At 36.8% G+C, this 15542-nt stretch overlaps 1 long non-coding RNA gene across 1 annotated transcript; it reads right to left on the bottom strand.

The window, feature by feature from the left end:
- Positions 1-7841: 7841 nt before the first annotated feature.
- LOC144888680 (uncharacterized) lies at positions 7842-15506 on the bottom strand. Its single transcript, XR_013621217.1, has 2 exons — positions 8702-15506; positions 7842-8096 (listed from the first exon to the last, which is right to left on the bottom strand). It is a non-coding gene; the product is annotated as an uncharacterized LOC144888680 (long non-coding RNA).
- Positions 15507-15542: the final 36 nt, after the last annotated feature.

The raw sequence follows: 15542 nt of genomic DNA, 5'->3' as shown, positions 1-15542 counted from the left end.
TTTGAGTTAGGAAGCTGATATTTGGACATGCCAATGACCAGGTGATTTGGCTGCAAAGGATATTTTTGATTTATTAATTAATCAATTAATCGATTAATTATTTAATTATTCGATTAATGACAAAAAAAAATTTTTTTTTTAAGTTGCAGATTCTGATGAAATAGTGGTAGTTTATGTGTTCTCTGACCAAATTGATTAATAATTTAATTTTTTTATGATTATTATTTATTTATTTTCATTATTAATCATTTATTTATTTTCTTTCTCATTTGGCCAATATCTCAGGCACCTTTTGAGCTGGGAAGCTAATATTTGGACATGAGTGACCAAGTGATGTGGCTATCAAGGATATTTTTGATTTATTGATTAATCATTTCATCTATTAAGTATTTATTGATTAATCGATTAATTATTTATTGAGTAATCAATTAATTATTTAATTTTTTATAAATGACTTATTTAATTAAATTTCTAAAAGATACATCTTCGGATGAAGCACTAGTGCTTTAGGTATGCTATTAGCCAATTGATTAAGAAAATATTTTGTGATAAGCTTTTATTGATTTTAATTATACAATTAATCAATCAATTAGTGTACACCTCTCCCTCCCAATGCAGCCTCAATGAGCTGCACTGCGGTATTGCCGGGCGCCGGAGGCGCCCCGGCAATGCCGCGCTGCAGCATATTTAATTATTTGGCATGGGGCGGTGTACTTTGAATGTATGTGTACTTGTTTGTTTTCTTGTTTCCTTGGTTGTCCGGACGATATCTCAGCCATCCTTTGAGCTAGGAAGCTGAAATTTCGGCACAATAGTGAGCAAGTCCTTTGTCAAAAACGGTATTTTTTGTTTTTTGATTAATCAATTAATTGAGGAGTTATTTAATTATTAGCGTTTAATTAAGTACTTATTTAATTAATTAAATTTCATTTCTCTTCTGACCATTATTAACTCAGGCACCTTTTGAGTTAGGAAGCTGATATTTGGACATGCCAATGACCAGGTGATTTGGCTGCAAAGGATATTTTTGATTTATTAATTAATCAATTAATCGATTAATTATTTAATTATTCGATTAATGACCAAAATTTTTTTTTTTTTTTAAGTTACAGATTCTGATGAAATAGTGGTAGTTTATGTTCTCTGACCAAATTGATTAATAATTTAATTTTTTAATGATTATTATTTATTTATTTTCATTATTAATCATTTATTTATTTTCTTTCTCATTTGGCCAATATCTCAGGCACCTTTTGAGCTGGGAAGCTAATATTTGGACATGAGTGACCAAGTGATGTGGCTATCAAGGATATTTTTGATTTATTGATTAATCATTTCATCTATTAATTATTTATTGATTAATCGATTAATTATTTATTGAGTAATCAATTAATTATTTAATTTTTTATAAATGACTTATTTAATTACATTTCTAAAAGATACATCTTCGGATGAAGCACTAGTGGTTTAGTTATGCTATTAGCCAATTGATTAAGAAAATATTTTGTGATAATCTTTTATTGATTTTAATTATACAATTAATCAATTAGTGTACACCTCTCCCTCCCAATGCAGCCTCAATGAGCTGCATTGCGGTATTGCCGGGCGCCTAAGGCGCCCCGGCAATGCCGTGCTGCAGCATATTTAATTATTTGGCATGGGGCGGTGTACTTTGAATGTATGTGTACTTGTTGTACACCGCTCCTTTCCTATGCCATCTCCAGGCATTGCAAATCGTCATTGCCGGGCACCAAAGGGGGCTCGGCAGTGACGCACGCTGAAAGAGAGTACTCAGTTTTCACTCTGGTTTCTTTCTTGTTTGTTTGTTTTCTTGTTTGTTTTCTTTCTTGTTTGCTTTCTTGGTTGTCCGGACGATATCTCAGCCATCCTTTGAGCTAGGAAGCTGAAATTTCGGCACAGTAGTGAGCAAGTCCTTTGTCAAATACGGTATTTTTTGTTTTTTGAATAATCAATTAATTGAGGAGTTATTTAATTATTAGCGTTTAATTAAGTACTTATTTAATTAATTAAATTTCATTTATCTTCTGACCATTATTAACTCAGGCACCTTTTGAGTTAGGAAGCTGATATTTGGACATGCCAATGACCAGGTGATTTGGCTGCAAAGGATATTTTTGATTTATTAATTAATCAATTAATCGATTAATTATTTAATTATTCGATTAATGACAAAAAAATTTTTTTTTTTTAAGTTACAGATTCTGATGAAATAGTGGTAGTTTATGTGTTCTCTGACCAAATTGATTAATAATTTAATTTTTTTATGATTATTATTTATTTATTTTCATTATTAATCATTTATTTATTTTCTTTCTCATTTGGCCAATATCTCAGGCACCTTTTGAGCTGGGAAGCTAATATTTGGACATGAGTGACCAAGTGATGTGGCTATCAAGGATATTTTTGATTTATTGATTAATCATTTCATCTATTAAGTATTTATTGATTAATCGATTAATTATTTATTGAGTAATCAATTAATTATTTAATTTTTTATAAATGACTTATTTAATTAAATTTCTAAAAGATACATCTTCGGATGAAGCACTACTGGTTTAGTTATGCGATTAGCCAATTGATTATGAAAATATTTTGTGATAATCTTTTATTGATTTTAATTATACAATTAATCAATCAATTAGTGTACACCTCTCCCTCCCAATGCAGCCTCAATGAGCTGCACTGCGGTATTGCCGGGCGCCGGAGGCGCCCCGGCAATGTCCCGCTGCAGCATATTTAATTATTTGGCATGGGGCGGTGTACTTTGAATGTATGTGTACTTGTTTGTTTTCTTTCTTGGTTGTCCGGACGATATCTCAGCCATCCTTTGAGCTAGGAAGCTGAAATTTCGGCACAGTAGTGAGCAAGTCCTTTGTCAAATACGGTATTTTTTGTTTTTTGAATAATCAATTAATTGAGGAGTTATTTAATTATTAGCGTTTAATTAAGTACTTATTTAATTAATTAAATTTCATTTCTCTTCTGACCATTATTAACTCAGGCACCTTTTGAGTTAGGAAGCTGATATTTGGACATGCCAATGACCAGGTGATTTGGCTGCAAAGGATATTTTTGATTTATTAATTAATCAATTAATCGATTAATTATTTAATTATTCGATTAATGACAAAAAAATTTTTTTTTTTTAAGTTACAGATTCTGATGAAATAGTGGTAGTTTATGTGTTCTCTGACCAAATTGATTAATAATTTAATTTTTTTATGATTATTATTTATTTATTTTCATTATTAATCATTTATTTATTTTCTTTCTCATTTGGCCAATATCTCAGGCACCTTTTGAGCTGGGAAGCTAATATTTGGACATGAGTGACCAAGTGATGTGGCTATCAAGGATATTTTTGATTTATTGATTAATCATTTCATCTATTAAGTATTTATTGATTAATCGATTAATTATTTATTGAGTAATCAATTAATTATTTAATTTTTTATAAATGACTTATTTAATTAAATTTCTAAAAGATACATCTTCGGATGAAGCACTAGTGCTTTAGGTATGCTATTAGCCAATTGATTAAGAAAATATTTTGTGATAATCTTTTATTGATTTTAATTATACAATTAATCAATCAATTAGTGTACACCTCTCCCTCCCAATGCAGCCTCAATGAGCTGCACTGCGGTATTGCCGGGCGCCGGAGGCGCCCTGGCAATGCCGCGCTGCAGCATATTTAATTATTTGGCATGGGGCGGTGTACTTTGAATGTATGTGTACTTGTCTTTCTTTCTTTCTTGCTTTCTTGTTTGTTTGTCCGGACGATATCTCAGCCATCCTTTAAGCTAGGAAGCTGAAATTTCGGCACAATAGTGAGCAAGTCCTTTTTCAAAAACGGTATTTTTTGTTTTTTGATTAATCAATTAATTGAGGAGATATTTAATTATTAGCGATTAATTAAGTACTTATTTAATAAATCAAATTTCCTTTCTCTTCTGACCATTAACTCAGGCACCTTTTGAGTTAGGAAGCTGATATTTGGACATGCCAATGACCAGGTGATTTGGCTGCAAAGGCTATTTTTGATTTATTAATTAAACAATTAATCAATTAATCGATTAATTATTTAATTATTCGATTAATGACTAAAAAATTTTTTTTTTTAAGTTACAGATTCTGATGAAATGGTGGTGGTTTATGTGTTCTCTGACCGAATTGATTAATAATTTAATTTTTTTATGATTAATATTTATTTATTTTCATTATTAATTGTACACCGCTCCTTTCCTATGCCATCTCCAGGCATTGCAAATCGTCATTGCCGGGCACCAAAGGGGGCTCGGCAGTGACGCACGCTGAAAGAGAGTACTCAGTTTTCACTCTGGTTTCTTGGTTTCTTGTTTTCTTTCTTTCTTTCTTGCTTTCTTGTTTGTTTGTCCGGACGATATCTCAGCCATCCTTTAAGCTAGGAAGCTGAAATTTCGGCACAATAGTGAGCAAGTCCTTTTTCAAAAACGGTATTTTTTGTTTTTTGATTAATCAATTAATTGATGAGTTATTTAATTATTAGCGATTAATTAAGTACTTATTTAATTAATTAAATTTCATTTCTCTTCTGACCATTAACTCAGGCACCTTTTGAGTTAGGAAGCTGATATTTGGACATGCCAATGACCAGGTGATTTGGCTGCAAAGGCTATTTTTGATTTATTAATTAATCAATTATTCAATTAATCGATTAATTATTTAATTATTTGATTAATGACAAAAAAAATTTTTTTTTTTTAAGTTACAGATTTTGATGAAATGGTGGTGGTTTATGTGTTCTCTGACCGAATTGATTAATAATTTAATTTTTGAATGATAATTATTTCTTTATTTTCATTATTAATCATTTATTTATCTTCTTTCTCATTTGGCCAATATCTCAGGCACCTTTTGAGCTCAGAAGCTAATATTTGGACATGAGTGACCAGGTTATGTGGCTATCAAGGATATTTTTGATTTATTGATTAATCAATTAATCAATGTATCGATTAATTATTTAATTATTCGATTAATTACTAAAAAAAAAATTTTTCCCCCAGTTACAGATTCTGATGAAATGGTGGTGGTTTATGTGTTCTGTGACCGAATTGATTGATAATTTAATTTTTTAATGATTATTATTTATTTATCTTCATTATTAATCATTTATTTATTTTCTTTCTCATTTGGCCAATATCTCAGGCACCTTTTGAGCTGGGAAGCTAATATTTGGACATGACAGTGACCAAGTGATGTGGCTATCAAGGATATTTTTGATTAATTGATTAATCATTTCATCGATTCATTATTTATTGATTAATTGATGAATTACTTATTGATTAATCAATTAATTATTTAGTTTTTTATTAATGACTTATTTGATTAAATTTCTAAAAGATACATCTTCGGATGAAGCACGAGTGGTTTAGTTATGCGATTAGCCAATTGATTATGAAAATATTTTGTGATAATCTTTTGTTGATTTTCATTATACAATTAATCAATCAATTAGTGTACACCTCTCCCTGCCAATGCAGCGTCAATGAGCTGCACTGCGGTATTGCTGGGCGCTGGAGGCGCCCCGGCAATGCCGCGCTGTCGGATATTTAATTATTTGGCATGGGGGCGGTGTACTTTGAATGTATCTGTACTTGTTGTACACCGCACCTTTCCTATGCCGTCTCCAAGCATTGCAAATCGTCACTGCCAGGCACCGAAGGGGGCTCGGCAGTGACGCACGCTGAAAGAGAGTACTCAGTTTTCACTCTCGTTGTTTGTTTTCTTGCTTTCTTTCTTTCTTGCTTGTTTGTTTGTTTGTCCGGGCGATATCTCAGCCATCCTTTGAGCTAGGAAGCTGAAATTTCGGCACAATAGTGAGCAAGTCCTTTGTCAAAAACGGTATTTTTTGTTTGTTGATTAATCAATAAATTGAGGAGTTATTTAATTATTAGCGATTAATTAAGTACTTATTTAATTAATCAAATTTCCTTTCTCTTCTGACCATTAACTCAGGCACCTTTTGAGTTAGGAAGCTGATATTTGGACATGCGAATGACCAGGTGATTTGGCTGCAAAGGATATTTTTGATTTATTAATTAATCAATTAATCGATTAATTATTTAATTATTCGATTAATGACAAAAAAATTTATTTTTTTAAAGTTACAGATTCTGATGAAATAGTGGTAGTTTATGTGTTCTCTGACCAAATTGATTAATAATTTAATTTTTTTATGATTATTATTTATTTATTTTCATTATTAATCATTTATTTATTTTCTTTCTCATTTGGCCAATATCTCAGGCACCTTTTGAGCTGGGAAGCTAATATTTGGACATGAGTGACCAAGTGATGTGGCTATCAAGGATATTTTTGATTTATTGATTAATCATTTCATCTATTAATTATTTATTGATTAATCGATTAATTATTTATTGAGTAATCAATTAATTATTTAATTTTTTATAAATGACTTATTTAATTAAATTTCTAAAAGATACATCTTCGGATGAAGCACTAGTGGTTTAGTTATGCGATTAGCCAATTGATTATGAAAATATTTTGTGATAATCTTTTATTGATTTTAATTATACAATTAATCAATCAATTAGTGTACACCTCTCCCTCCCAATGCAGCCTCAATGAGCTGCACTGCGGTATTGCCGGGCGCCGGAGGCGCCCCGGCAATGCCGCGCTGTTGGATATTTAATTATTTGGCATGGGGGCGGTGTACTTTGAATGTATCTGTACTTGTTTCTGTTCTACTCATTTCATTCTTTCCACCACAGCTCACAAAGACATGATTTTACTTCCCAGTTCACCCTTGACATTGATTTGTTGACCAAACGAACAAGCCGACACAAAACGAAGCAGGAAATAGGTTTCTGGTTGACATTTACATGTAAGTGGAACAGGAAGGATCAGGGTATTGCTTACGCCATGCTGGGTATAGAAACATAAACACAAACCAGCATGACGTCCTTTTTTTTTTAATATCCTTTTTTTATATATATATACTGAATCGAGGCTCGTGAAAGAGCTCTGGTTTTAAATGTGTCTGAGGTTAGAATTTCCAGCAACACCAGGAAGTAACTATTGTAAGTGTTTTCTGGGTTAGTAAATCCCAGCCCGATCGTTTTTCCAGTCTTCAATGACAATGCTTAGGAAGCTGGGATGATGACGTCACAAGTTTCATTTCCTCTTTTCATTTTATTCGAAATATTTTGTGCGATGTTGTTCATTCACGGGTATTTATGCTGGAGGACTGGCAGGAGAACGTACAGGTATGCACATCGAAGCTGTCATATACTTACCAGTGGAACTCGGTTGACTTTGGGATTTAAAGTTTTTACCTTTTTTTTTTTTGTACGAGATCGAGGTTCGTGTAAGAGCTAACATCAATCACAAAAAACACCAACAACAAACGGACACACAAAACATACAATAAAGGGAGCGGGAGACAGAGGGAAGCACACAAGTACAACAGTAAATACCCAGAATGGACACATTATAAACACAATGTACCCAGAATGGACCTTTTTATTGTTTCTGAAGGTTTGCCAAAAACTTAAGGAACCAGATGTCAGGTTCAGGATTCTACATTGAACTTTCAGAATGCCCTTTTGGACTTCAAAGTTCACTATTTGACACTAAGGCTGGAATATGCAACTGAGCGGCGTCCATCACATTGCATTAAGGGCCTAGAATTACTTTAATGACATACTAGCCTCTGATATATTATGATAGTATGATGCTGTACCTACAAAAACATTGCAATGTCCTTGAAATGTTCGGCCCGCATAATTTCGGGGAAAGGACTTCATGACTTATTTCACATCATAACATTGGTGACGAGCGGTGGGCGTGGCCGTGCGCCAATGTCTCACGTCCACAACACTCTCCCACATCACATGATAAACACTGGTCCATCGTCAACGGGTGAATCAGTAGTTTGCGTTCTTTGAATCCTCGGCAGATATTGCATATTGCTCGCAGTGGAAAAGGTTCGGAGGCCCCAGGACTGGTTCGAACCCCATTGTGGTTCTGTATCAACCCACGCATCTCCCTTGCGGCTGCGATTGTCAAGATTGCTGAAAGTACAAAGATCGAGATTGTGCAAAGTCAGGTGCGAAGCGGAGTCGAAATCTATAGAATCTCCCAAGAAAGGAACTTCGGATAGAGTTCTGGTAAGTCATTGTATATCCCCTACACGTTTGGAAAAAATGTAGATATTAAGACTTTCAATAATTATATGATATATATATATATATATACACACACACAGGTTAAATTAGTTAAATGAAGGTCATGTTGCACAGTGAATTCATGTTTTCTACAACTGAAGTTACCGAACACGTTTTTGTGCGCCTGAACCTCCCCAGTAACAGTATGATTCCCTTACGATAAAATGCTTTCACTTGTTTAGCTTTGTTTCTGTGCCTTTGTGTGTCTCCCCTGGAGGCTCATGGAAGCGCAAGCTGACTGAGGCGATGAACTGGCAGCTGGAAAGCCAGTCTCGTCTTGCAGACGAGAACAGCCTCAGGAAACTGGTTCCACAAGCAGGAGAAAAGAGGAACAAAAGAGCGGAAGTGTGCACTAAGGACTTTAGGAAGAGATTACTGGAGGAGCTGGGTAAAGTCCAAGGGCTGAGAGATCAGAGGAAGCTAAACCATGGGAGAAGTTGTACAATACTAACTTGAAAGCATCTGAAAATGCAAAGCACGTCCGCGTCCGTTTGTACTCAGATGTCTTCTTCCGTATGCTTAAATAACAGAAACAGTTTGAAAAGTAGAACGACACTCTTTGACGTCATGACGTCGACCGATATGCCTCCGCCCACATTATTACATCATTATAATAGCTGTACTAATTTGATTTGAATCAATTCAGCTTTTCTCAAGTTATTCAATTTTTACCTGACATGACCTCTGACCTTTGATCTGTTGATGCCATAATCCAATCAGCTAATCTTTGCGTCATATATACTTATACCAAGTTTGTTCAAAATCCCATCACTGGTTCAGGACTTGGCGTGGCAACATAATTTTTACTTAACATGACATCTGACCTTTAACCTCATGCCCCCAAAATATAATATGTTCATCTTTACCTCATTAAATATACCTACTCCAAGTTTGACTAAGATCCCATCAGCCGTTCTTAAGTTATCATGGTAACAAAGTAATTGTAACTTAACACGACCTCTGCTTTTTGACCTCATGACCCCGAAATTGAATCAGTTTATCTTTGCATCATAATATATAATTATACTAAATTTAGTGAAAATCCCATGACTGGTTCACAAGTTAGCTCGGTAACAGAATATTTACCTGGTGGGATGTCTGAAATTTGACCTTCGACCTCTTGACCCCACAATCGAATCAGTTAATCTTTACATCATTATACATACTTGTACCAAGTTTGAATTAGATCCATTCAGCTGTTTTCAAGTAATAGGCCTATTACAGACTTTGACCTTTGACCTCTTGACGCCAAAATCTAGTCAGGTCATCTTAGCATCATAATACATACTTGTACCAACTTTAGTCAAAATCCCATGACTGGTTCACAAGTTAGCTCGGTAACAGAATATTTACCTGGAGGGATGTCTGAAATTTGACCTTCGACCTCTTGACCCTACAATCGAATCAGTTAATCTTTACATCATCATACATACTTGTACCAAGTTTGAATTAGATCCATTCAGCTGTTTTCAAGTAATAGGCCTATTACAGACTTTGACCTTTGACCTCTTGACGCCAAAATCTAGTCAGGTCATCTTAGCATCATAATACATACTTGTACCAACTTTAGTCAAAATCCCATGACTGGTTCACACATTATCGCGGTAACAGGATTTTTACCTAACATGACCTCTGACCTTTGACCTTGTGACCCCAAAATCGAATCAGTTCATCTTTACCTCATTATACATACCTGCACCAAGTTCGACTAAGATCCCTTCAGCCGTTCTCAAGGTGAACCAATTCTGTGACCCAATGCAAATTCTTAAACTTTATTTTGAGGATTTTATGCAACCTTGATCTTTGACCTTTTGATCTGAAAACTAGAGCAATGCGACTGTGAGCCAATATGCCTCTGCATAGTCACACAACGGGTAGATGTCCTCGTTCACTGTACTAAAAATGAACAATTTTGATTTAAATCTCTTCAGCTATTTGTTTTCAAGTATCACATTTTCACCAGCCATGACAGGTTTCACATCGATCGGTGAAGTGGTTTCAGAGAAGGGACTTTTTTAGTTATCGGCTTTCAAGCTAATATGGCTGCCACACCACGTGACAGATGACCTTAAAAATGTAGACTCTGCATATGTATGGGTAGGGGATCACGTTTGTGAAGTTTCATGTTGATTGGATAAGGTTCATTTTTCTATCGAAGAAGGTTGCCAAACCACGTGACCTACGACATCATTTTCAAACTATATGCAACAATGATGTTAGATGATATTTGTAAAATTTCACATCGATAGGGTAAGCGGTTTCAGAGATACAATTATTTAATATTTTCCTTCAATCCAATGTGACTGCCACAACATGTGACCAATGACGTTTTCGTGGTCATATTTAATCGCTATGCCTAGTCAATGACACACGTAAAGCTTTGAGTTGGTCGCTTTGGTGGTTTAGGAGAATATGTTTTTGTAAGGTTTTAGGTTAAATCCAATATGGCTGCCAAACCATGTGACCTACAATGTCATAAATTTCATATTTCAATAAAAATGGGTCACAGATCATGTGCATGCAATTTCAGATTTTTAGAATAAGGCATTCAATTGAAACATTTTTGGCTGGTATACCACTTCACCGATGATGTCATCATTATCATGCTTTTGTTCCCCATTGGGAGTACTTGACAATGTGCCAAATTTCAAGTTTTTCCATTCAGCAGTTTCCAAGAAATAATTTTTTAATCATTTGCATTTAATCCAAGATGGCTGCCATACCACGTGACCTATGGCATCAGAATTAGCAATAAAACATTCTGCGTCGGTGTCACTCCTACCCTGAAAGTTTTATCTCAATCGGACATGTGGTTGCTGAGAAAAACGAGGTTTAGCCTGTACAGACGTACGGACGTAAGGATGGACGGACATCCAAAAACATAATGCCTCAGGCCACCTTCGTGGGCGGAGGCATAAAATAATCGACTCTTACCTTTTGATTACTGAACCAATTAAGTGACCTGGGATGCAAAATCTTTAAATTTTAGGTCAATCGGGTTAAATTCTGCCCCCGTTGATTCACCACCACATCCACTTTTTTGGAAATTCCGACTTCTTTCCTGGAAGTTCTAGCAGTGTCCATGTGTTTTATGCCTCTCCCACCCACCAACCCCTTCCCATGCCTCTTCCCCCCAAGCCCTCTCCCTCCTACAGATCTCCCGATGTCCCTGTTATCTGCTGTTGTACTTGTGTGCTTCCTTCTCTCCCCCCATATTGTCTCCCGCTCCCTCTATTGTATGTTTTGTGTGTCCGTTTGTTTTTTTTGTGATTGATGTTAGCTCTTACACGAGCCTCGATCTTGTATACAAAAAAAAAAAAAAATCTCATGTTTTGTCGACACATGATTGATGTTCAGGTTCCCACAGGAGAAAGATTGTTGGTAAGACCAACATTGATGCAATCAAGTGGTACGAAGTGATTCAGAGAGGTATTTTAAAAGTAGAACAATGGATGGAGTGAAATTAATAGAACATTGATCGAGGTAATGTAACCAGAATGGGAAGAAAGGATAATCTCACGTTTCGGGTGTTAACCCTTCCTCGGAACAAAGTGCTCTATCCTGCACAAACAAAGCTCGTTCTTTCTATTTTAAAGGTATTTCTGGTAAATAATGATATTTTGGAATTTCCAATACCCATACCTGTTATGGTTATATATATAGTTGTAGATTTAGTTACCTGTACCTGTAATTACATTGGGCGATGGCATTACGATTTTGTTTGTTGTTATTGAAATTTGTCCTACACAAGGCTAAAGTTACTATATGTTTCAGGCTACAAAAGAAAAGAAAAAATAACGATCAAAGATGAAGGAGGTAGAAATTTATATTATTCTTGTTATTGAAAGAAAATGGATCAGAAGATGTGGGAAGAAAGTGACCGGCAAAGAATTCCAAATTGATACAGCAAGTGGGAAAATGCGACAAACCTGGTATGGGCAGAAACCGAGAATGTGTCCAGAACTCTTTGTTCTACACCCAGGTGTGGCCAGAGTGTATAGGTGCGAAGTGGTGGGAAGAGGGGTCTCCAGACCAAAGACCCTGACAGAGGGTACCAGGTTGGAAAGAGCAGAGCAGCAATTACCATGAAAATATCTGTAAAACAAACTTAGAGTAGCAACAGACCTACGATGTGAAAGGCTTGTAGGGAGGAGTCGAGCTCTACTCCAATCAAATTGACTACACACTTCTGGAGCCTGTCAAATAAGGACAGATGACAGGCTGGTGCTCCAGCCCAAATGTCGCAACAGGAACCCATAAAGGGGGTGTATTGTTATTTTATACAAATAGAGGATAGCATCTGGAGGTCGATGTTTCTGGGCTTGATAGAGACAACCAACTCGCATGGAAGCACTCTGCAATGCCTGATATATACTTCTACCAGCTGAGATTGGGGAAGATATCAAGACCAAGGAGACACAGGTTTGATGCTTCCAGCAAGATCAAAGGACCAATGTGCACAGGAGGAAAAAAAACCTGAGTCTAAAACGAGACAGGGACAGCAATTTATTCTCTTGGCATTGAAGGTTACCAGTCACTCATGATACCACTTCAACACGTTCTCTAAATCATTATTTAGTGAAGTACAAACCTCACTACGAGAAGTGTTACTTGTTTAGGGGATACAAGGTAGAGTGTGGAATCATCGGCATATATGGTAAGCTGGGATGGAACATTATCAGACTCGTCATTGATATATACCATGAAGAGGGTAGGACCAACAACAGAACCTTGAGGAACACCAGAATTTACAGAGCAAATATGGGATGATTGGCCATCAAGGCCCACCTTCAACTTTCGGTCAGAAATGAAAGCATTAATTATGAAGAACATTCCACCCGACACACCATATAACTTGCACAGTACAATACTGTATGTCTCTCATGCCACACCCTTAACAAGGCCTTTGGAATATACTCAGCAGGTCTCACCCATAAAATCTAAGGCTCTGTCAAAATGATCGGGAGAACAAGTCGCCCGTCGACCTAGAATGGCGAAAGTCATACAAACGGTCAGTAAGAAGTTCATTGTCCTCAAGGTGAGAAAGAAGCTTATCTACAATACACCCCTGCGACCTTTCAACACCCTTTAAACCCCCTTAGCGCCCCACCCAAGAATCCCAAGATCCTTTAGGCCGCAAAATACCCTTAAGACCCAAAAGACACTGAAAACCCAAAGACCAGAAGACCAAAGAACTCACAGAAGACCGAAAAAGTCCCTGAGGCCCCAAAAGACCCAAAGGTCCCCAAAGATCCAAAAGTCCAGAGGACCCAAAAGACCCAGATAACCCAAAAGACACCAAGGACCAAAACACCCAGATGGCCCAAAAGTCCCCAAGGACTCAAAAGACCCAGATGCCCCAAAAGTCCCCAAGGACCCAAAAGACCCAGATGACTCAAAATACTCACAAGATCCCAAAGTCCATGAGGACCGAAAAAACCAGATGACCCAAAAGTCCCTGATGACCCAAAAGTCCCTGAAGACCCAAAAGTCCACGAGGACTCAAAAGACCCAGATGATCCAAAAGTCCCTGATGACCCAAAAGACTGAGAATCCAAAAGACCCAAAAGTCCCCAACGACACAAAAGTCCCTGAGGACCCAAAAGTTAAGAAGGACCCAAAAGACCCCGAAGAGCCAAAATATCCCCACAGTACGGCAGGCAGGTATGCTACAAGGTGGTGAAAGACAATTGGAAAATTTGGTCCAACGGATCGACGGGCCCACTAGTGATTGATAAAGCATTGAAAGATCATATAAATCACAGGAAGAAGACTAATGGAGTGGTAAATAGTAGCCAGAGAACGCTCACCAACTGCCTTAAAAGCAGGGACAACAGAAGCCATTTTCCATGATGAGGCAAACACCGAGTCGGCCAAGCACATATTATACAGCTTGGCAAGAATTGGTACAGGTTCAGGGCACACCTTTGCAATACAACTACAGGAATCTCATCAGGACCAGTAGCTTTTGTGACATCCAACGAATGAATAATTATGGCATCATTCTCAGGAGTGACAAGGGGGCCAGAAATAACCTTATCTGTGTCGGATAAAAAAAAACCAGGAAGGGAATGTCCATCATCGTTAAGTGAGGAGTTCAAGGAAAATTGCTCTGCAAAAAGATTGGCCTCATCCAAAGGGGCGGAAAGAACCTCAGGACCATGAAAGAGAGGCAGTATAGAGGAGTTGTTGTGGTTAACAACATTGTTGGCAATCCGGCAGAAGTATCTTACAGCGATTGCTAGCTTCACAAAACAGCACCTTTGAATCAAAGGTCCACAGCAAATGGTACTGCTTGAAAAAATGGCTACGATGAGCAATTGCTGCCGCACAAGCAGGAATGAACGAGGGTTGAAAATGAGCCTTTATCTGATAGGTACGTGAAGGAATATAATTCTCAATGTCAATGTGAATCCATTGGGATATTTCCTCAGAAGCGAAATCCAGACCCAGTCTGAAAACAGATGTCTGTCGGAGATGTAAACAGATTGAATGTCCACACATCAAGAACACTTTCAAAGATTCAATTCTCTGGAGAAGATTCACTCGAATATAATAAGGATTAAAACACAGTTTAGCAGTAGAATAAAGGCATACCCAAACAGGACTCAACACAAACGTATCCACAAAATCTTCTGTCAATTCGGCTGACTTTACTCCCTTTATAGTGAATGAGGACAAAGGACAAAGCAGGGTCGGGCTGTCTTTGAAGTGGAAGTGTGAAGGGAGGGAGAAGATAGGGGGACAAAGAGCTCCTGACAACACAGAGTCAGACATTCTTTTACCAGTTGGCCAGCAAGAAACACAATGGGAATTGCATCATTGAGGCACCACGAGTCGTCAGTAAGACAGGATAAAGCATTTCTCAAACCTCATCTCTGAAGCTGGTATTTACAAAGTGATGCAAATGAGAGATAAGTCAGGAGACGACGATGGTTCACGAGCGAGCGGTATTCAATGACAAAGGACGGACTATAACCGAAACAGGCCCGGACAGGCCAGGCCTGGAAATGTCAAAACGAAGGTTACTGACCTTGAAATGATAGAAAATAATGTATAATCAGTTCTGAGGTTGGTTAGCTACACAATACCGAAAATTCGGTGAAAAATGAAATGAAAAACATAAAAGAAATAAATAAATTTTAAAAAAGAAAAAAAATTTGAGCTCCGTGGGACTAGACACATGACATTCGCCTAACCAAATATCCAAACCCCTGTCAGATTCCACCAAACCCCTCGGAGAAGATGTGGCTTGAACTCGATTACCCCCTAAAAAGACATCTTTTTCGGGCG

Source organism: Myxine glutinosa, chromosome 13 (assembly GCF_964187855.1).
Source record: "Myxine glutinosa chromosome 13, kmMyxGlut1.1, whole genome shotgun sequence".
Taxonomy (NCBI): Eukaryota; Metazoa; Chordata; class Myxini; order Myxiniformes; family Myxinidae; genus Myxine; species Myxine glutinosa.
This window is presented reverse-complemented; position numbering and strand designations above follow the sequence as displayed.